Raw genomic sequence first — 21745 nt, 5'->3', positions numbered from 1 at the left:
ATTGTTTTCCGATATGAAAATCCGCTATCTATTTAGCCTCAGCTTTAATTACTGCTGCCTACATCTAAACTTTCGAAAAGATTTGTTTTTTTTTAAGAGAAAAAAAAAATAAAAAAACCTTCTTTTCGTTGTAATGTTTATATCTACATTGAATTGAATTTACTAGTACACTTTATTTATTGTTTTTTATTCTCTTGCTGAAATATAATTAAATATCGTCTTTTATGATCTCTTATATTTATAAACATGTTATCTTTCTATTGATTGCATTATTTAATGTTTATTTTTTATATGAGAAGTTGCTTTATATGTTGTGCTAATTAATTGACGTATATATAAATTTTGGATAATGTAATGATTTATTCGGTATGTCATTTGTTTAAAATTGTGATTTCACTCTTGATGCTGAAGTAAAAATAGTAAATAAACGTCTTAGAATGATATCTAGTTTGTTCCAATTATTTCATAAAATTATTCTATCTCCGGTAGGATATTCCTCCAAAATTATAGCATTCACATAATTTTTAGTAAAAATTTTATTGATCATTTTCTTACGAGCCACTTCGTATGGTAAAGTATGAAAAAATAATGACATTTGCAGAAAAATCACGAGAGTAATAATAAATTTATTCTGTTATACATTTTTGTATTTACATACGGTGCTCGAAAAAGTAATAAAGAAAATGAAAAAAATAATAAAATTTGTCATGAATTAAAAGTTATTCTCCTACTGTCTGCTGAAGTTAGACAAGATCCATTAAACCGTTAACCCTCAGAAAATCGAGAACCAGAAGGGGACGTATAGGTCTCCACTGGAAAGACCCTAACTGTCCACTGTGCAGAGGCCTGCTGTGCTTGACATTTAAAGCAGACTGCAAACTCCCTACCTCAAAGAACGAGAGACTTCGTGCGTCTAGTTGCCAATCTTGAAAATGCCGTTTATGAGGCTCTATAACAGTTGAGAGCAAACGACAAACCCGGCTCTTTGCCCGCAAATCAGTGGTGACAGGAAGAAGTCCTTCAATCTTTTGAAATTTCAGATTTAACCTTAGATTGATGCCCTAAGTAGGTAAGAGCCAAGGAGGATGTAGAGTGACCGCTTGGCCATTGCCATAGATGTCACCATGGGATGGGATTCACTGAAAATAAACATTGTGTAGCTTTGAAGTAAGTTTAAATTTTGGAAGAATGGAAATGCTTGTTTTATCTCCAACTGTAATTAAGGTGTTAAAGGGAACTGTGACTATCTAGAGGTCTCCGTAGTCACGCTTGTTGAGAGTTAAAAGCTGGGGTAATGTATATCATATTTTAGGAAAGGCATTTCTTTCAGTAGGGAATTGAAAATAATACATATATTAGCTTCTTATTCCTGAAGTATTCATATTTTCTAAATTGTTTAGAAGATTTCCATATCAGTATGTGCACCAAAATAATTGCCAAGCTGTGGCAACTTCTAGGAAGTAGCCTGTATGAAATTTTAAAGAAAAAGAACATTACAAAAGTAGATCAACTAGAAAATTATAATTTGTATTGCAACCGGGCAAACTTCTTTGAATTTTTAAAAAAAAAAAAATCTGATTTTAAATTTTTTTCCGTGTCTTGCTGATTGTAGTTGGCATAAGCAGGTTCCGATATGGAGATATCCGCAAATTTTTTTATAATGGATGGTGATTTTAATAACATCGATTGTAATGTTAATGTCTAGCTGTAGTTTAGACAAGGGGAGGGCCTCTAAGATTCGGATCCCCCCTGCAGTGACAAAAAAGTATGTTACAATTGAATTTTGGGGTCTGAATAGAAATCGTTAACTTTTACAGGTTCTTAGTTAACTCGAGTAAAAGGTAATTTATTCCAGTATCTTGCATATTTACTATAGTTGTAGGTTTTTTTCTTCATCTAGTTAATTCAATTTAAGAAAATATATTTATTCGATTAAACTATTTTCCTCAATCGTTTGATTATGAAAATTTCATTATCTTTACTTATTTTTTAGTTTTTAAAATTGCTTTCCATTACTATGTTTTTATTGCAAGCTGAAAGTAGATTATATATGAAACAAAGACCATTCTATAAAAAGACAAATCTCAAAACTGATGATCCTGTTTTGACACATTTATTTTGTTTTAATACTCCAAAGGCTTGTTTGATAAATGTACACAAAAAATAGTTGAAAACATTATTTAATGTAAATTTAAATAATCAGAAATGCAAAATAATCTTATTTACAAATTGAATATAATGGCAAAAATTGCTTAAATGTGAGAAGAAAAATAATCGAGTATTGTCAGTATTTGAACATTTTTCCTGTCATTAAGTTCATACACTGTTATATTTTTCATATCATGCTTATATAATTTAAAAATTTAGGTACAATGTTACTAAATTGGTTTGGGAGATCATTTTCATTTTTTTCTAATTATTTATTTTTGAAAAAGATCAAACATCTCTATAAATGTTAAATGTAATTGATTTTTTTAATACTCAGATTTAATAAGGTGGTTCTCAGCATGATTTATCTATTCTGAATTAAAGTACATTGCTTTAATGGATTTATTAATAAAATTGACTTACTGTTATATATATATATTATTGCACTTATATTTATAAAATTAAAGATAAAAAATGGTTAAATAAGTACTTCAAATTTTACTATGTTTCATTCACTTTGTCGTCATCTTTATATCCAAAAAGTGTTAGATCCTCACTGAAATAAACAACTGGCTACAATATTGCCTGCTTTGTTATTCTTCGGAATTATTTCATGCATTTTGTTATTAAATTTATCTCCATGTGTTAACTGATGATAATTTTAACCTATGTTTTTTTCTATTTATCTTAAGAGAATCAAAGCGTGCACTGTGCAAGAAATTATTTAGATGTAAAGAAATAGATTACCAAACACTATTCCCATTAACCCTCTGAGCATTAGTCACAGCTTTTCCAAACTTTTGAATGCCGGCTTTCCTGCACCAAAAAACCGGTTGTCTATGTTATAGAATAGGAAATTACCATGGCTGCCAAACTATTCCGATTTCTTAGTCTTGTTCCGAAAATTTGATTTTTTTTAACTTTTCATCAATTAGTTTTTTCAGGATAAGTTTGTGTTTAATATTGTTTTGAAAATAATTTCTAGTAATAGAAATTTCCATCACACTTTTTCTTACAAAAGTAAATAATTTTAATTAAAAATAGTTATTTTTACAAGTTTTTAGTAAAATAATTTTATAAATATTTCATTATTTTGAAATAATGTGTATTTAGGTTTATTTGGTTTTTCTGTTTATTTTGGTTTATCTGTTGAGGTTAATAACATTTTTTTAAAGTTCAGTTCTGTCATCAAAAACTAGAGAAATGGGCTACATGTTTTATGTTTGTTAAAAAAGTGTAATATTTGTTAATTTTGCCAAGGTTTTTTTTTAAAGTGTGTAAGGTTAGCTACGGTAGAACAAGAACTGTGAATTAATAGATTTTAATACTGATTTTTTTTTGTGCTTAATTTTCCCAGTAATTCATTTGTAATATATATATTATTCCATAATGTATATTATTCTTTTAAAAACTTTTGTAATATCATTTAAAAGAAATTCATTCATGTAAATTGTGTAATTTATTTATGCATTATTTTTAAAATTTTATTTATCTTGTATAATTTTGCATCTTGAGTGAAATATGTTTACAATCCTTAACATATTTATTTTCCAGTTGATAAGAATTTTTCCTTAACTTAATAATGTCAATTTTACAAGTGTAATGGTTTATGATTTAAAATGATACATTATAAGATCAAAGAGTCATATATAAAAAGTAAGCTAATTTCATTTTTGAAATTTAACTATGTAATATTATGTCAGCAAGGATATGATATTGCTTAAAAGGTGACTTGTACTCTTCTATTAGAATTGCATAAATTGCATTTTTTTGCCTCATTCATATTGTGGACACTAACTTTATTATGTCATCTAATTGATTACTTCATATTTTTTTTACAAATCATATTACAGTTTCAGAATGTCTTATCTATTGTCTTGATGAAGATGGTAAAAATGTATGAAAAATTTTCTTTATTTTTTCCCAATTTATTATTCATCTGAAGTATAAAGTGTAAAAAATTTGATGTTTTTTATTAAAATTTACTGTCTTGAATGCAAAAAGTTTTTCCTTATTTCGTATATTTGAAATTATGGTTAGAAAATCTAGGTCTGTCTTTATTTGGTCTTTCAACAATGCATAATGACTTCAACCAGATTAAATATGTTTATTTTTTTTTATTACGTCTTATCATGTTGTTTATTGCAGATAATTCTACTTTTTCTATGTTTAGATAATTAAATTAATTATACCATAATTACATTTTTTTTATTTTTCTTTCTCATTTGCTTTGGTTCCTAATTTATTTTTATATTTTCAGCTTTATTGCAAGACACATTTCTACCACTAAGCCAGGGATTGAATTCTTCAAAGACTGAGCAGTTTTATAGAAGAGTTAAAGTTTATCACTGTAGTTTTTGTTCATATATCACCGATTATAAAACTAATTTAAAAAATCATGAATTAACTCACAGTGGTTTTCGTCCTTTCAAATGCTCAATCTGTGACAAAGGATTTACTCAAAAAGGCAATATGAAAACCCACTTACTTAGACATCATACAAAGTCAGATCAATAGACATTTATGGCTTTACAAATTTTGCAATTTGTAAGTTTTAATGAGTGAAAAAAATTAATATGAAAAATTTTGAAGAAAAATAAATAAAAATTTTTTTTTTGCTTTATTTATTTTTATGTAAGCATTTAGCAATAATTTAAAAGTATTAGTTTAAAAATAGCTTAATAAAAAAAAAGAAGAGGTTTGCCATTTTTACTTTGTCTTTAGCAAAGTTAAGCAATAATGATTTTGTAGAGTATCCAATTAGTAAATTGTTTTCTAGAATTTTTTTTAAGAATTAATTGAATTCAACATAATAAAAGAGTTAAGAAAAGATAAAGATTTTTATAAGTTAACTGGAATTGAATGACTAATTTGTCATTTTTATTTACTATGGATTTTTATTGTTCTAATAAATTGCTTTATAATTATTTTTTGTCCTATAAATTGTTATTGCAAAAGAGGCCATAATTATCATTTAGTGATGTTGATCAGTTATGCCATAAATTTTGTTTTGGTTTACTTTCTAATTAAATTATAGTTTAATTTGTGTTGCCAGTGATTTCTAAAATCACTTTTTAATTGATAATTTTTACTATGTTACATATTATATATGTATTTCATCTATATATTATATGTACAGATCAAGTGTGAAGTACTTCAAATTTTTCTTTCTACGTTTGTATATTGTTTGTTATTTTTCTACATTTTTTAGTTTCGTTGTTGTTTTAAAATGCATATTTTCTACTTTCATTTATAAAATCTCTGGTTTTTGTTTTGTTTATTATGCTCCAGACTCAATGTAAACTACTACAAATTGTTCAAGGGAGAAATTTTTTCATCTTCTTGGCCTATATAAATCTTAAAATTTTTATTTACATTCTTTTATATTTTTATAAAGTATGCATATTTTTATAGTTTTTTTCAATCTACTTTGCTTCATTTTTCAAATTTTGATGGCACTAATTAGATTTTAATAAAGTAGTTTCCACTTAATGTGATCGCAGTTATTGTTATCAATCGTATATTGTTATCATAATCACTCGATCCATATTTTTGCTATTCATTTGTATGTTAAAATTATTGTTTTCTGTGATTATTACACTGTTCAATGTTATTAGAGTTTTTATTTCTTTTTTTGAAAATCATCTTAAGTCTAGTTTAGTAGTATCATCTTAAGTTAGTTAGGGAACCTGCATTTCTCTCATGCAGAATATTGCAAAAAAGTTGATCAAAAAACAGGGTTGCAAAAAGGCATTCCTGAAAAAGACCAGCTTTTATTTTTTTAAAATAAAAAAAAAATGCCGAGCTTTATTGACTTTTTAGTATTTTTTAAATGACCAAAAAAGTAAAATAACATAAGTAAAATATGCGATGCTAGTTTTTCTCTCTTTAAAGAGCATTCATAATAGATAATAAATAGCTAAAAATAGATTTCATAAATAGATCAAATTTTATTAATTTTAATAATGCATTTGCTGCTCCATATTTTCTTCAAAACGGAACATTTTGTTGTACTGAATTTGTTCTAAACCCATAATTCAATCAGTAACTCATCCTAATTTTGCTTTAAATTGATTCAGTATTATAATTTTTTAAAATCCTACTAAATTTTTAAATAAATTAGTCATTTTATATAAAACTGTACAATTTATTCAAAGTAATTATTATATTTTATTTAATAAGTTGAAGAATTAGTATTTATAGTTAATTTTATATTATTCATTCACTTATGCTGCATTAAATTAGTTGATTTCTAATTGTAGTTCAAAATAGTTTAACAATATTGTTCTTAACACTTCCAAGGTAGAAGCTGTTGCTTCAACTATTTCAAAAGTGCACAAGTTAATGCTCCAAATTGTTTCTAATATGAAATCACATCAATGTAGTAATTAACTAACAATTTTATATGTTTTTTATGTTATTAAAATTTTTGAAAAAGATTAGTTCTAATAAAAGTTTTATTTAGTAGGTTTAAACCATAAAATTTGAACTTCTTTTTTTAGTCTTTCTAAAACACGTTAGCTCTGCTAAAAAACTGAAGAAATAATAGAACATCCTTCAAATATGACAACTCAAGAGTGACTTTTAGACGGGAAGTACAATACTGCTTCAATAACTTTAAAGCATGAACAATTTATAAATGAGCTTCTTGGAAAAATTTAGACAATCAACAATTGATGATTTTTTTAAAATTATGTTTAAATTTTATGTTTTAAAGGAAACATACAGTACATAATATAATGAGTTGTTTTGTTTAATTTTATTTTCAAACTTGATATCTATAGCTTAAATTGATTAATTTATTAAATTTCGTGATTCGTTTATTGTTATCAATCAGTTAATTGTTATCGAAATCATTGTGTCCAAACGTGATCACATTAAGTGGAGACTGCTGTATCCTATTTTTATGATAAGTAGTGCTTATTTTCAAAAATAAAATGCTTGTTAAGTTTTTTTTTGTAAGAACTTTAGGGGCATTTCCAGAAACATAATATGACAAAATGTAAAAAAAAAAAATTTTCAAGTGCATGTCCCCAAATTTGTTTATGTATTTTACATTGAAAATAAAATATTTTTATCAACATGGATTTTTGATTAAACATTGTAGACAAACAAGAGGTTGTTATGTAAATATTTTAGAATTTTATTTATTTTAAAGTACTTGAACTGTAAGAAAAAATTAACACTCATTTAATCATCATAGTTTCTTACTAAATCACTGTTAGTAAAATTGTTTATTCTTCTCATTGTTTCTGAATTACAAGTATATTTTTAGGGTATTTAATATTATGTACTTGTGTACTTTCTTTTTTTGTATAAATTGGTTTTAATTTTCTCAGTTGAGAACCAGTGTTGAAAAGTAGATCAGATTTCAATTAAAATTATATTTTTAAATTTTTGCTATCTGCAAAAAACCATGCCACTAGCAAAAAGCTTAAAAAATGGCATTTATATTCATCTTTTTTAATTCTCTAATATTTTTTTTTCAGTAGTGAGTTTCAAAGGTGTTAGTGGAACAAGGTGTGGCTCATTTAAGGAAGTAGCAGGATACGGCAAGTTCAAGTGTAACTTGTGTTCTTATTCTACAAATGTTAAAACCAATTGGAAAAATCATCAGTTAACACACACTGGACTTCGTCCTTTCACTTGCGAAACTTGTGGTAATAAATTCACTACGAAAGGCAGTATGAAACGGCATGAACTTACTCATTCAAACCTTTTTAAAAACTTATATTTATCTTGAATATTTTATATGAAAATAAATTGTTTAGTTTGTTAATATATATATTTAAATTGTTTTTAGTTTTAAAGCTATTGAAGTATACTTGGTAATAATTATTACAAAAAAGTCTCCTTACTGCCAAATGCTTCTCCATTCATTAACATAAACTAAGACCAATTTGCATCCTAGAGAGAAATCAACTGCATAAGCAGTTAAATGTGTAAAAAGTGATAAATTTTCTATTAGTAGCATGTAATTCTTTTTTCTTCTTAACTTAAAATTTTAAAGTTGTTTGATAGTAGTACATTTCAATGCATTTTTGTCTTCATTTTTCTAAAATTTTGTTATTATTTTTAAAAGATTATTTTAATATTTTACTTATTTCAAAAATTTTTTAGACATTTGTTTTGAATAAATGAATTTAAACATTCTAGTTCTTTCCAAATGTTTTTAGACTTCCTTTTGTAATAATAATATTGATCAAATTATATAAAATACTGATATCAAATACAATTACCCATCAGCAAAATTGTGATGTCTGATTTCTAATTTTTGTATTATGCACTAATTACTGATTTAAGTAAATCTTTATTGTAAGTGATAATAACTTATTAAAGATATATTTATTATTTGATGCAATATTATTTATGGCAGAATTTCTGCAATTTGTTTCTAGAGCAGTAATTATTGAGTTCAATAAAGCAACAAAATTTTCAAAAGCAAAGAAACTGACTTCAAAAATTTTATGGAAATTTTGTTAGTAAATGTTATTTGGATTTATTTTATGATATTTTCAATGCGCTTTTCTTAAATGGATAAGGTGTGGTGTACATGAATTGCAAAGCTTGTTAAAATATTAATGATTTAAATTTTTGCTCAGAAGTGCTGCATTTCAATATTTTCATCCAAAAATGAATAACAACTACACTGATAGGTCTGACATGCTCAAAAATACCATACCTGCTTTCAACTGTGATGTTTGAACTGATTCTCCCTACAGTGGACTCCATATACAGTGTTGAATAACAAATCCTTACTTTATTGTATTGCACTAGATACCTAAACTGGCTCTAACTCCACCATCTTCTATATCTTGTGCCCAGTCTTCTCTGGATTGTTCTTTAAAAGTTGCTTATTATCATCAACTCATTTTAAATTTTGCTAGATTATTTAATTGTTTTATATTTTGATTTTTCAGCTATAAGGTTTGATAATAGTTTGGCTAGACGAGGCTCGGTGGACATTGTAACCAGGCGTGAAATCTTTCAACCTAAGTTCAAGTGTCACTTGTGCTCATATTCCACAAACATAAAAACTAATTTGAAGAATCATGAATTAACGCACAGCGGACTTCGTCCTTTCACTTGTACAACTTGTGGTAAAAAGTTCTCTCTAAAAGGCAATCTGAAACAGCATGAAATTATCCATTTGTTAAGACTTTGAAACTTTTTCCTAACATGGTAGTTTTATATGAAAAAAAATCATTGTTCTGTTTCATTCTATTCCATATTTTGATGTTTTTAATATTTTTTTATACTAATAAAAAAGACTTTAAATATTCCTAGAATGTCACTCTTTTTTTTCCTTTATTTTTTTACTGTATATATTCAACTTATGTTTCTTAAAAATGCAAATTTAATAAGTGTGAAAAAATATGGTTATTTTTATTAAATAATGTGATTATTCAAGTTGTGTTGAGAACTGTCAGGTCGAGCATGTGGTAGATTTTCAATGAAGTTTTATTCTACTCAATTTAGCTTCATTAGATATATCTCTTTCAAGATCCTTAAGCTTAGAATAAAAACGATCTGAGATTTAGTAAAAATATGGTATTTTCCTGAAGGATCCTATAAAGCAAGAGAAACGTTTCATGACAAATTCTGTTTCAACTCATTGGTATTTCGAAATTGAAAGTATTGTAAAAAGTAAGTTTTGGTTAATCCAGAATAAAGCATGAACTTTCTCAAAGTTTTTTTCGAAATACAGTCGAATTTCGATCCACTGTTCATGTATTTTTTTCCCCTGTATTCATCATATTATTTTAACAATCCTATCACACTTGCTTTTCTTATAATGCTAACCATATAGATTATTTTTTTAAACTACCCGATTGCCACGTCTATCTAAATAGAAATTCTACTGATATTTTATAAAATTAATTTAAATTAAATCGTTTTAAGATGAAAAACAGTAACTCTTGTTGCTAATGAAGAAGATAAAAATAAACATTTGTTACAGCCGAACCTGACTATTTAAAGATGTTATTGAATAAAATATATTCAAGTTCATGAGAGGATACATAAAAGTCTAGTTTTGAGATAGACTGACCCGAATCCAAAAATTTATGTGCAAAAATGTTTAGTCTGAATCTTTGATGTTTCAAAATATCCTTTAAATTATTTAATCTTGAAAAAGACATCTACAATTTCCAATCCTAAAAATTTTCTCAAAAATAATGACTACATGAAAATTATAAATATGAAATTATATTGTTAAACTATAATGTTTAGCAGTGATAAAGCAATTACTAAATGGTTACAACATCTTTATATTGTAGTTAATTTTAATATTGGTTCAAATAACATCCCTTTTTATGATATTTATTTGGAATCCATGACCAGATTGTTGCTATGAACCTTTAAAAAAATTTGAGATTGTTTATCCACTGGTATTAGATTTTAAAACTTAAATTTTTTCTTTTTAATTTTTTAGCTTTGAAGTTTGGTGATTATAGTATGGTGAAACATGGCTCATTTAAAGTTGTAACAAGTTACGATCTTGATGCCAAGTTCAAGTGTAATTTGTGTCAGTATTGCACAAATATTAAAACTAATTTGAAGAACCATCAATTAACACACAGTGGACTTCGTCCTTTTGCTTGTACAACTTGTGGTAAAAGATTTTCTACCAAAGGAAATATGAAACAGCATTCACTTACTCATGTTACTTTCAAACTTTGAAAAAATACTTACCCTTTCTTGATAGATTTTTATAGAAATAAATTATTCTTTAATTATTCCTCACTTTTGTATAATTACATTTCTGTATGTAAATAACAAAAAAAAAAGGACGCAAAAAGCTTGCCAATCTATCTTCTTTTTGCATGAGATATTTAATTTTAAACTTAATATAGTGCTCCATAAAATAATTACCTACATTTTTTTTTTAATTTTAAATAAATAAGATATTTTTTTATTATTATTATTTATATTTAAATATTATTATAGTATTTTTTTAAAATTATACTTTCATGTTTCACTATTTATTGCTCAATAAATTATATTTGATGACAAAAATAATTAAAGTTTATAAAATTAAGTGAATAATGAGGCCATAATTTCTTGCCGCGAAATTATGGCCTTACAAATTTTTTTAAATTCATTTTAATTATGTGAAAAATGTAAGTTATGTCTAAAAGGATAGCACCTTAAACCTGACTAGTGTGCAGTTGCAGATTGACTTTCTTTTTATGAAGCTAAATTTGTTTTCTATGTGTAAGGAGTCTCAAGATTTTATCAATTTAATTATAGCAAATATTCTTCTGAAATACTCTATGAACTAAAATACTTAAAACGAATCTTATAACCTAAAAATTATGTTGTGAGGTTGGATAAAGGGCATGATATCTTAATTGTGTTATGATTCATTTGACTGCCCATCCCTATAATTTAAAGAGTATTTAACCAGTATTTTGTTCTGGTAATTCTGTATTTTGGTAAATTGTTATTCTTGTACATCTGTGGGTTTTTTTAAATAAAATTTTCTAAATAAATATCTGCCTAACTCGAGTCAATTTAAACTTTTTCAATATTTAGTGTGAGTTGCAATGCATTTGTTTAAATTATGTCAAAAATTCTGATGCCGTTAAAAAAAAACTAAACTTTGGCAACCAGTACAAAGTTTAGTTTACATTCTGAATTCTTATTTTTGTCTTAGCCTTTAAGGTTTTTCAAATTATTGATGAATTATTATCCTAAAACTTATAACATATGAAAAAAAAAATTTTTTTTCTTGTACAAAAAAAGCTTAATTTTCAATTTTTTTCTCATTTAGCAAGTTTTGTTTTAATTTATCACTTTACATATACCAAATACTTCTAAAAGTTATGGTTGATTTAAATCTATATAAAAAAGTTGTGACTGAGGCTATAAATTTCTGAATTTTATAAATAAATTTCTGATTTTTTTATAAATAAAATTCTGATTATTTTTGTCATAAATTTTAATTAATTGAGAAAAAAATATTGTCAGATAACAATTATAAACATAGTGATTAGGAGAAAACATTTAAAAATGTATTTCAAATTGAAGAATATTTAGATGAGGCTATAATTTTATTTACACTGTGGAAGAAAAAATATTTATCTGATGTCTTTATAACTATGTTAATAATATTGATGTACTTTTTACTGTTTGCATTCAGTTTTATCCTTAGTAAATAAACATTTAATAGTGGGAGGGAAAATGTTTCAAAAATGATTAGTGATTAAACAGTTTTGAAAATATGTAATATTCAATATGTTTCATGAAAAGTTAAAAAAATCTGTAAATTCACAAGTGATTTCTATGTATGAGCTATTACACACTTTCTTATAAAACTAATTGCTGACGTATCCCCCCCCCTTCTCGTTTATATTCAATATGTTTGCTGAAGAACAAAAGAGGGTTTACTGTGAAAAAAAAATGTTCTTCACAAATTGTGTTTACTTAGGAATGTTTTAAAGTTTTGTTCAAGTTTATGATGAATAAAGTGTTATTATAATAAATATTAAATGACCTTTTTTTTCAAAATAATATTAGAATATAAACCTTTGTTTTAGTTACAAGATGGGTTGAAAGTAATTTACGAAGATCTAGAAGATTCCATATGCCAGAAACTGAAGATCAGCTTCATAAAAGACACAGATGCAAATTTTGCCCATATTCCACTGACGTTTCTACTCATTTGACTGATCATGAATTGATACATATTGGTGTACGCCCTTACAGTTGTTCCATATGTGGAAGAGGATTTACTCAAAAAAGCAATATGAAGCAGCATACATTGATACATTTTAGAGATAACCAGAAACAAACTTCTTAACCAAGTTAAACCCTTTAATGCCCAATTCTACCAAGTATATTTTGTATATTTATTAACTTCTAATATATATACAACTAATATATAAAAGATATATATTAATATAACTAATATAACTAATATCTGCCCGGCATTATATACACTATCATTGATTGAGTGCCCACATTTTTATTATCGTTTATACTACTATATAATTAATGAATTTTCGCCATTTCCACCAACTATAGAATTTTTGTAGCTCTAGAAATTAATTTCACTTGTGATGAAAAAGAAAATGTATTCATACTTTAATATATTTGAATTTAAAGAATTTTAATTCCACAACTACAAATAGCATGATCTCCCGTGCATAAAATGTTTTTTCTTTGCTGTTATTTTTTACCGCCTTATTTGAAGTAATAGTTTTACCATCTAAAAATTTTTTGTATTGACCAGATTATTATCGTAGAAAAACCATTTTTCGTTCCCATTGATAATACACTTTAAAAATGGATAATTTTCTTTACTTTGAGTAAATCACAGATGCCCATGTTACATGGCGTGGCACCAAAAGTTAGTTCTTAAGAGTCAGTTGCAGTAATTGTATAAACGTTAAATGATTTGTTAAATAAATTTTTGAATCTGTGATTAGGGAAGTATAGTGTGGATAAACATCAAGTTTTTTTAGTTTGTTAAGAAGAGTTTTTTTTCAATAAAGATAATTTAGTGTCTTAGCATTGTCCTCACCCCTGTCAGTTGCAGTACCTTTGACCAGTTTTCTAACATATAAAAATATTATCTCATGAGTACCTCACCTTTTGTATACAGTAAATGTATAAAGTAATTGTATGCCTGAGCATACTTTCTTTTATCAAATTCTGAAATTGACTTGTACATTAAAAACTTGTCATTCTTGAATGAAATTTATAATGAAAATTAAAACAGCTGCTAGAGAAAACTTATGGGGTCAGTGTTGCTTTTGTATACTATAGAACATTACTATTTCACCTATATATGATGTATATTTTTTCACTCAACAATCCTATATAATCCGCTCCGTAAATATTAAGTTATAAATGTGTTTTAACTTTTATATGTGTATATGTTTCAGTTGTGAATTTCGAAGGTGATAGTATGGTGAGACAAGGCCTTTTCAAGGTTATAACAAGACACGAATTCTTTCATGCCAAGTTTAAGTGTAGCTTGTGTCCATATTCCACAAATGTTAAAACTAATCTGAAAAATCATCAATTAACTCACAGTGGACTTCGACCTTTCACTTGTTCAACTTGTGGTAAATGTTTCTCTCAAAAAGGCAATATGAAACAACATGAAATTACTCACATGTTAAAACCTTAAAATAATTTTTCTGTTTTCCTAGCTTTATATTGTGATAAATTATTGTTAAATTTCTTGTTATTTTATACTTATATGCATTTTTTTTTTGTAGGAATGCATTTTTTGTTAATATAGCAAGTATTTTTAATGTTCTGTTTTACTTTACTTTTTCATGTTTTTTACTTGATATATTAATTTATACTCAATAATTTTTGCCTTCTTATCCTTGTCTTTGAATGTCAAATGCTGATAATCTGAATTGATTGATGCTATAATTTACTTCTACTTTACAAGTTGTAAGATAACTCCAATTTGTATACATTTCATTGAAGTATAATTAAGGCCATTTTGAACCTTGATAAGTTTTATTTAAAAAGTAAAAAAGTTAATATCATTTAAAAATTTTGTAACTTTGTGTAATTTTTTGCTTGCCATTTTGTGTCAAAATAATTAAGTCAATGGGATTTGAGAAAAGTGCCAACCCCATGGGCATCGCAAGTATCAAATTTTTGAAAGGGACGGAATTAAAATACACAGTCATAATAATTATCTAAATTTCTCATATAAGAAAAAAATTTCTTATGTCTGAAAAAAAATAACTATTTTTATCTCTTTTTTTTTAACTATGGTGAATTTAAGTCGGATGATTCATAAAAAATTTCTTAACTTGTCTGAATTATTCAAGGGGACTTTTTAGATTTTTCATTGTTAAGAAGGGCATATAACCACTGTCCTTCCCCTCTCCACCAATGATGCTGACGGCCCTCGGGATAATAAAGACCCCAAACTCTCCTTTATAATTTTATGGCAATAGTGTCCATGAAATACGAGTCTAAAAAATAAATGAATAGGTTTGAGGAAAGTTTTTGCGATTTCTATTTGATAAGTTGATACCACTTTTGTTAAATAAATTTCTAAGTTACACTTTTTTGAACATTTGTTATTTAGTTATAGGTTAAATAAAGTTTTTTTGTTTATAAAATATCCATTTTAAAAAAGGACGAGATTCTTGTCTCTATCTGGGACGAGTTGATCTACTGTGGGTCGATTTCATAATAAACCTCGGAGAAGTTTTTGATCTCAGCCTGGCCATGTTTTTGAACATTTATTGAAATGGAAGTTAGAAATATTTGTTGTGTATAAATGAAATGAATTTAAAAAATTGTTTCATTTATAAATTATGTATAATATGCTATGGCTACTAAGTTGTAAATACTTTCCTAAACTAAGTCACATACAGTCCTGTTCCTGTTAAATTATAGTTTGTCTAAAGTAAGATCTCCCCTAGCCATTCGTCTGGACCAGTGGTGTCTAACAAGGTAAAGCTATTTCAAGTAGGGATGTGGGGTAATTGTTTAGGACAGGTTTCTGCTCAGGTCAGCGAGAGATAGGGAATCTTTTTCTTCGGTCTTCTGTGTTAGCCCTAGAGTGAAAAGAAGCTATCTTCCCTGAAATGTGCTATTCTTGTTTTCATAGTAGCAGACGGCCCCAGACTTTGTGGCGAGAGGAGTTCTTACCATAGACAAACTATATGTATAAAATACTTCTTTTCAAAATTAAGAAGTATGGATCTATTTTGTTGAGACTAGTTTACAATGTCCTGATTGCTATATTAAAACTTTATTCTAATATTTATAAGTTTGGAATGAATAGCTTTTCTTTCATTGTTAAATTTCTATTAAAAGTTTTAAAATCATTTGTCATATTTTTGATTTATCTTAAGTCATGTAAGTTTTATTTATTTTTTATATATGCATTTTGATTATTTTATTTTTCATTATTCTCTTTTGAGATAAATTTTTTTTAAGTTTTTCTAGTCAATTAAAAAATGGGAGAAAGATTACAAACTCTTCTCTCAGAGTCTTATGAAAAAATTAATGTCTTTTAGTTATAGTATATCAAGTTCTGTGTTTTAATAATAGAATAGAAATTTTTGCATCAGATTATTTATCTCCTTGTATGCCAGTATTTATTCTGCATTTAAATGGAATACTAAATTATTTATTTTAAAGACATGTAAAACTTTTTTATACTGTTTCAGTTAATCTAATAATGTAAAATATTTATAGAGAATAAATTTTGTTGTGTAAAAATTCAAGACTGCTGATATTGTCCGTTATTTCCATGTCCATGCGCTGTATGTGCTATATTTATTGCTGTCCGATGTTAATGGATTATTAAAACATTAAATTCTTTTATTTTTGTCTTGTAAAGATTTGCGTGTTCACATGTTCAAAACTGCTCATTAAGTTATCTTTCCTGATTTTTTTAAATCTTTGATAAAGGAATTCTGAATGACCAATAGCTATTCTGACATTGCTTGATGTTTTAATTATCTATGGAATTATCTGAATGGCCTGCATAATTTTTTTAACTCTACAATTTTTATCTATATTGATTCCAAAAGACAATATTCTTCCAAGTGAGCTGTATGTTCAGTCCTCTTATGATATTTCAAAATAAAATTTTTAAAGTTTTATTGATTCAGATGTTTAAACATTAAATATGATTTTACAAGAATAATATACATAAATAAAGCTAATGTTTTTGTGCATTGGAGACTAAGATTAAAGATTTTAAAAAATTGATGCAGTAACTGGCAATCTTTAGATTAAAAATTAAGCCTTCAATGGAAATATTTGACATGAATTTGCAAAAAATATATAGCTTTTTAAATATAATTTTTTTGCTGCTATATTAATATATTTTGACCCATGCCCTTATTTTGGATGCACTCTTTGTCACACACTCTTTTACTTTCTTGTTTCTATGTATAGTTTCTTTTTTCAAACAATTTCAAGTGTTTTAAATATTTATTCGATTTATTTTTTGCCATGTTTAAAAGAAATAAATGAAACAAAATTTAAAATATTTTTTTTATTGATTTTTGACAGTATCATAATATATAAGTTGTTCTTTTCAACTTTATTGATAACGATGTTCATTATGTATCTAAGTGTGCAACTTGATATTCCTTTCATTTTGTGTTGCATATTATTAGATATAAAATTGCAATATGTAGCCCCATATCTTTGTTTTTTACTGCATTTACTACATTGCAAAGAGTACACTAATTTACAATAGCCACATTATTTGATTTATTTTTCCTTATATTGATCTGGATAAATCAATATCCAGGTAAATTTTATTTCTATCATTTATGTTAAAAAGAAGAACATAATGGAGTCCAATTCTTATAATACTTTTTCTGATAAATTCATATTTAATACTTTTATGTGTTTTTTTTTTTCTAGCAGTCAAGAGAGTCAAAATGGCCACATCTAATTTTCATTTTTCATCTCGGGTATCATCTTTACATCACGAGAATACACCCAAGAGGTTTCATTGTTCATTTTGCTCCTATTCCACTAATGTCTCTACTAATATCAAAATGCACTCTTTAATACATACTGGTGAACGTCCTTTTACTTGCAGCAAATGCAATAAAAGTTTCACTCAGAAGATTTCTCTGAAAGGTCACATGCTTACACATTTAAAGAACAACTAAAAGAAACTTCAGATGTGTTTTTATATTACTACGTTAATTTCATGTGCCATGTGTGTTGTAATGTGTGTTCTTTTCAATTTACTTGTGTGTGACTTTTTGTGAAGTGGAAATTTGTAACTGCATGTGTAAAACCTGTTTGAGTTCTTGAACATGTTTCTAATTAATCAATATATATGTGTGTGTGTGTTCATAAAATAGTTGCATATTAAATTAAAAATTATAGGAAGCGGTGTATTTTTTTTCCACTATAGTCTTATTCAGAATAAAACCAACTATAAAAAATAAAGTAAAAAGCAATGCTTTTCTATTTATAAACTTAGTTATCTAAAAAAATTAGTTTATTTTTAATGTTATTTTGGTCCTGATAGTTAGGTCAGTTTAGTATTTGAGTGCTCTGAATGATCAGAAATTGATTCATGTTGGTGTTCGTTCATTGAACTGTTCTATACCCCACTCAATCATGACCAAGCATCCGAAAAAGTATCAGGAAAAAACTAAAGTTGTCTCATGGCTTTTCCCAATCAGCTTCTTATCAAAATGTTGCATTGCTTTAAAACTAGTCTCTTGAACCTAAAAAAAATTCATAAATGGTATTATTTCTCTCACCAAAACTTATTTCTCGTATTAGAAAATTAAAAATTTTTAATTTGATGTTTTTCAATGAAACAACTATATTGCCCTACAATATAGTTTTATATTTAAATCAATTCTAGAAAATTTCATCAATTATTTTTTTTAATATTTTTGTTATGTAAAAATTCATGCAAATTATTATATTTTACTTCTGCATTCCAAAATGTGATGTTGTTTTCCTGCTCATTATTGAAAACAATTGTGTGTTATAAGTCCTTTATATAAAATTTTTGCCTCTAAATGAATCTGATCATCTGAAATAAAAAATAAATCAATTTCATCTACTTATTTAAGTTTGTTGTTAGATCGTGGGAATTTTTATTTTATTTTTTATGTCTTATATATGTATGTTTTCTTGTGAATCTTTTTATTAAAAAAATTATGGGAATATTAAATGAATAATCTTGAGAAACTGAATCGGTAAGTTACTAAATGATTAAAAACTTCATTTGCTTCACAAATATACAAATTCAAAATAAAAGTCGACATGTTTCAAGTGCTCAAAATAAGCACCCATTATCAAGATTTGCCAGTCGTGTATGAGAAGAAACAAAAGTGATTTGAAGTATAAAGCGTAAAGTTGCCAACAAAAAATGAGAAAATAAAAGTAATAAACAAAACTAGAAAAACTACAATAACCGAGAGAAATAAGGTTTAAAACAGAACAAAGAAGAAAAAAACTTCAGTGGTCAAGAGGGGCAAAACAAGGTAAAATGCATTTCGACGTGCTATAGAGAGGTTGTGAGGAACTAATGTCGTTAACAAGGGTATCAGCAATCTTTTGAATAATCTGGCATGTCATGAAAATTGGCAGCTATTTTTGAGTGTTTGAATCATGTTCAGTTGATTAATACATTTCTTGATTTTTCATTATTTAAAATAATTAGAATTGTAGTGTAACTAAAACATACTTTATGCTGTTTCTCATCATAAATAACAAGGTACATTTTTTTAAGCAAAAAGCAACTTGAATAAAGCACAAAAGAAGGTACGTAAATGAACATAATATAGTTTCAGTTTAATAATAGAGAACCAAATGCATGTGAAGTGGTTTAACAATTGGGACAGAGGAACAAGTTATTAAGTATTACTTCCCATTGTATTATCATATTCTTTGTTGGATATCTTTTTTATTATTTTCTTTTTGCATTTGGGGTGAAATTTCAGCCATGATTAAATTCTGTTATCTTTGTGTGAGTTACTAACAGTAATATCTGAGCTGAAGAAATCCAATTTTTTAAACTATTATTTTGCATGATATATATTTCTTGACTGTTTGTTTGTCTCATAATAGAGCATACTCCTGATAATCCAGTTATAATAAAATTGTATTGTATTTTCGAACTTATTTTTCTTATTATGAAAAAAAAAATTTTGTTGTCTCATACTCCTAAATATCCAGCTAATAATTTGAAAAAGGTGACACATTCAATGGGCAAATGCAGATAAACCATAATTATATATTTTCTAATGAAATAATTTACATATTAATTTATTCGAATTTTTTTATTTGTCTGTGTAAAATAAATAGGCATACATAACTGAAATGTTGTTTATTTTGATTTGTTGTTATTTTTTTATAATTATATTACCTCTTCACTCCATGGAGAGCATAGAGTCTGTTGTGACTCTCCATCTCACCCTGTTGGTATCAAGCACTTTATTTTTCTCCGTGTTTTGTTTATTGTCTGTAATTCATTCATAATAGTTCTGCGCTATGTCATTTTAGATCTGCCCCTCTTTCGTTTACTTTGGGGTGTCCAGTCCAGCACTTGTTTTACTTTGAATTTTGTTTCAGCTGTCCGATAGTGTGTCCAATCCATCGCCATTTGCGTTCTCTGATTTCTATTTCTGTTGGTTTTTGCTTACTGATTTTGAATCATTCATTGTTAGATATTTTATGAAACTATTTTATATTAAGAATTCTTCTGATACTTTTGTTGATAAAAGCCTGTATAACTTATTTGTATTTATTCTCAAGTTGTACCATGTTTCTGATCTGTATAAAAGTACTGATTTAACATTTGAGTTGAATATTCTTATTTTGTCCTACATTGCCCAAAATTGATTTTGAATACCAAAAATTCAACCTACTGACAATATCTTGATTTGTACCTCCTCTGTTCTTTATAATTGATCCTTGTTATTATACCACTTGTTAATTTGACTGAATATAAAACTAACCACTTTTTATTTTTACATATTTTTCTAATATTACTTATTAACAAAACTTTAGGAATTTATATCTTCAACAGATACATTGAGAGATTTCTGTCAAATCCTAGTAGTAGAATATGCAATGTTAATATTTGACATTTTATAGCTTATTCTTGCTCTCCAGCCATTGAGCTCTACATTTAATTCCATGTACTGTTTAATTTTATTTTTTATAATTAAAAAAATTTTTTATTTTATTCTCTATTTTATAATTCAAGATAGTTTATAGATTCTTAATTTAGAGAATGTTTTATTTGCCTTTCAGGCTACACACCTTCCCTATAATTTTAAAAATTAATAATTGTTTACTGTTAAGAAGAATATTTAATGTGTCATTGTTAAGTATATCAATATCTCATTTTATTTACTATTTATAATGCATTTCCTATTTTCTGCTAAAAACTCATTCAACAAAGCATGCTGAGACAACCAAATGTATTGCTAAATTAATGCATAAGTAAGTAATTTCCATTCTACATATGGTGTCTTGTTCAACCAGTAGTGGCAAATTTTTTTTTCTTTCTATCTAACAACATTTTTTATTTACTGATGTGAATGGTATTAGAGCATTTTGTTGATATGTGTTTTTCTGTTTAAAATTGTATTATCTTTCCTTATATGTAACCTATCCATGTTTTAATATGCATATATAATTAATAACTTTCTCTAAATATTACACTTTAAGTTAATTGAATATTTTTGTTTTGTTCTTATTAAATGCACGAAATAAATAACTTATTTTATTTTCTGTAGGAGAGATGACAGCTTTTTGGAGGTAAAAGGTTACTGTAGTCACATTCTCCATTTATATATTCTCACATTTACTAGTTACTAAAGGTTACTATAGTAACATTCTCTGTCACATATTCTTCTGTTTATTTAACTTTTTCCATTGACCTAAATTTTAAATGTCTAACTTGAAATCAGTATTTTTTTTTTCTTTTTTTTTAAAAAAAAAATCTATATTATTATCATGCTATATTATATTATGTTTTGCATCATTTTGAACACACTTGTTTTTAGCAAATATAGTCTCAAAGTCAATTTAGTGTAATTATTTTCATGGTTTTATTATCAAGAAATCCATCTCTAATGAAATAATTCTACCTACAGCTTGTAAA

The 21745-nt window shown here is 26.2% G+C and overlaps 1 long non-coding RNA gene across 5 annotated transcripts; it reads left to right on the top strand.

Annotated features, from left to right (window-relative positions):
* The first annotated feature begins 99 nt into the window (after positions 1 to 99).
* On the top strand, positions 100 to 21133 carry LOC122269538 (uncharacterized). Of its 5 annotated transcripts, none has more exons than XR_011637241.1 (3): positions 174 to 4045; positions 4409 to 9795; positions 10583 to 21133. It is a non-coding gene; the product is annotated as an uncharacterized lncRNA (long non-coding RNA). The 5 variants fall into 5 exon arrangements; XR_011637244.1 differs by lacking the exon at positions 10583 to 21133 and having other exon boundaries at positions 176 to 4045; positions 4409 to 4695; positions 7641 to 9430; XR_006225249.2 differs by lacking the exon at positions 10583 to 21133 and having other exon boundaries at positions 3186 to 4045; positions 4409 to 4695; positions 7638 to 9430.
* The last annotated feature ends 612 nt before the right edge of the window (positions 21134 to 21745 follow it).

This window comes from Parasteatoda tepidariorum, chromosome 7 (assembly GCF_043381705.1).
Source record: "Parasteatoda tepidariorum isolate YZ-2023 chromosome 7, CAS_Ptep_4.0, whole genome shotgun sequence".
NCBI lineage: Eukaryota > Metazoa > Arthropoda > Arachnida > Araneae > Theridiidae > Parasteatoda > Parasteatoda tepidariorum.
Note: the sequence above shows the minus strand (reverse complement) of the source record. Positions and strands in the feature narration are given on the sequence as shown.